At 42.8% G+C, this 2305-nt stretch overlaps 1 non-coding gene across 1 annotated transcript; it reads left to right on the top strand.

The window, feature by feature from the left end:
- Positions 1 to 1083: 1083 nt before the first annotated feature.
- Positions 1084 to 1274, top strand: LOC143675409 (U2 spliceosomal RNA). The gene has a single exon (XR_013171634.1). It is a non-coding gene; the product is annotated as a U2 spliceosomal RNA (small nuclear RNA).
- Positions 1275 to 2305: the final 1031 nt, after the last annotated feature.

The raw sequence follows: 2305 nt of genomic DNA on the forward strand, positions 1-2305 counted from the left end.
GAATGGTAAAAATGGTAAAAGGATGGCTCTGGCTGCTGTGGAGATAAGAGGGGACCCAAGCAGAGGTGGAGAGAGGAGAGGGGAGGTTACTGCCAATCTCCAGGTGGGAAAGGATGCTGGCTTTGCCTGATGTGGGAGCCATGGTGATGGGGAATGATTCAAGATACACTTCAATACGGAGCCAGCAAGACTTGTTGAGCTGGAACTTGGGAGTAAAAGCAGCCCGCAGCAATCCTGCATGCATCCTGGCCTGAGATCCTGGGGACACACAGGTCCCAACTCCCAAGCCAATAGCAGCCTGGGCTCAGGTCTCAGTTCAGCCACACAGAGCCCCTGGAGGGGAGGAGGGGCCCAGAGGGAGTGTGAGCCCAGACCTGCTGAGGCCCACCACCTTCCATGGCTCCCTGAGAAATGGTTGCCCCCTTAGAACTTCTGCCTCTGCAGGTACCCAAGGAGCTGCTATTCGATCGAGTCACAAAGTGTCTCAAACCAGAGGAAAACACTCTGAACTCATCCAGTGATTCCCTAAATCCCATCAGCCCTCTCCATGGGGTCATGCAACCACTGTGGTCAGGCCTCCAAGCACAGTTCCTAACACCTGTGTGTGTGTGTGAGCAAAGATGTGCACATGTGGACATATGCACATGTGTGTTGTGCGTACATGTGAGACACACACACATGCTGCCAGGGATGGGGGTGAGGGTGACAGCTTCCACCCTGACTCAGAGCCCAGTGTTATACAATGCAACTGAGATATTGTAACATGGAGTGCATCGGACTGCCCAGACATGCTTCCAAAGGAAACCTCTTTTTCCATTTTAAAACAAAAATAACTTTGATAGTGAAGCTATCTGATACCTGTTCGATCTACATGCTTTTAGGCTTTACAGACTTCAGACACTCACACGGACCTGAGTTGCCACACTATCAGACAAGGTGCAGGGGAACAGAGGAAAGGGGAGGCTTCTTCCCTGCAACCTGGCCACCCGGTGCATGTATTTTTGCATGCTTGTGCATGAAAAAATAACCAAGATGCTCAGAGCCAATCACATTACACCCCTGTCTCTTTAATAAACAAATCCTATTGCTTCTCAGCCTTTTGGCTAAGATCAAGTGTAGTATCTGTTCTTATCAGTTTAATATCCGATACATCCTTTATCCAAGGACAATATATTAAATGGATTTTTGGAGCAAGGAGATGGAATAGGAGCTTGCTCCATCCACTCCACGCATCAACCTGGTATTGCAGTACTTCCAGGAACGGTGCACCCCCCCCTCAAAAAACAAAAACAAAACAAGTCCATGTGCATATTAACAGTGTTGAAAATTCAATTTAAACTCTTTGTCCATTGCTGCTTACTCTAAAGGTGGTCTTTCTTAAACAACAGAACACCTAGGAGTCGTTAGTGCTCTCTCTTCATTACTTCAAAAAACCAATCATTAGACACCAGAGTATATACGTAACTAGAAAATCACTTCCTTTGCAATCCAAGCTAAGTAGTTTACATACTATAATTACACGGACAAAATCAATTTTTAATCATTTCCCTGATTAGGCTCATCAGCTCTGTGGGAACATTGTAACCTGCTTATTGTGCAAAAGCAATATCTGGGCTAAAACAATTACCCTTTGTTTGTTACAATATTTCTTAAATCTTTTTGCTTGCATAAAAAAATGAAAACATGAAGACAAGATATTTGGATGTCTTTTTGTCCTTGGTCAACAGATATTGGAAAGTTCTCCTCGTGACGTGAGTTCAATGTTCCCCTGAATTTATGGTTTAACAGTACCATCCAAGGAATATATTTTTTCTGGGAGATAAAAGTATCTGATTGTTTTAAAGATCCATTCAGCTGCCTAATTGTTCCATAGCTAACACATGGTATTCAAATAACTCACATTACAAAAGCTCATTTGGGTAATCATGGGCAACTATTACTGCGATGGTTTACACTTTTCTAATACAAATGAATGAATTTTATCAAAATTTAAAAAAAACTAAAAATCTGAGTATGTGTGAAAAATAGTTGGTGTGAATTGGCAAGGCGAGGCTAAGCATTTTGTTCTCTTAATAGGAAATGACCACATTTACACTGGAGTAATAATTACTACTGCTTCACTGACAGTTAAGAAAAAAAAAAAACTTTCCCAGTATAATAAGGCAGCATCTCCTTTGTTAGGAGATCTACATTGATTATTAACCCTTGCCAAGAAATTCTGAGTTTAACTCTACATTCCACTGAGCTCAGGCTTGCTGGTGAAAGATAAGAATAGCTGTTTGGAAACCATCCCCTCTCACCCAGA

The sequence above is a fragment of the Tamandua tetradactyla genome, chromosome 2 (genome assembly GCF_023851605.1).
Source record: "Tamandua tetradactyla isolate mTamTet1 chromosome 2, mTamTet1.pri, whole genome shotgun sequence".
In the NCBI taxonomy this organism is placed as follows: Eukaryota; Metazoa; Chordata; class Mammalia; order Pilosa; family Myrmecophagidae; genus Tamandua; species Tamandua tetradactyla.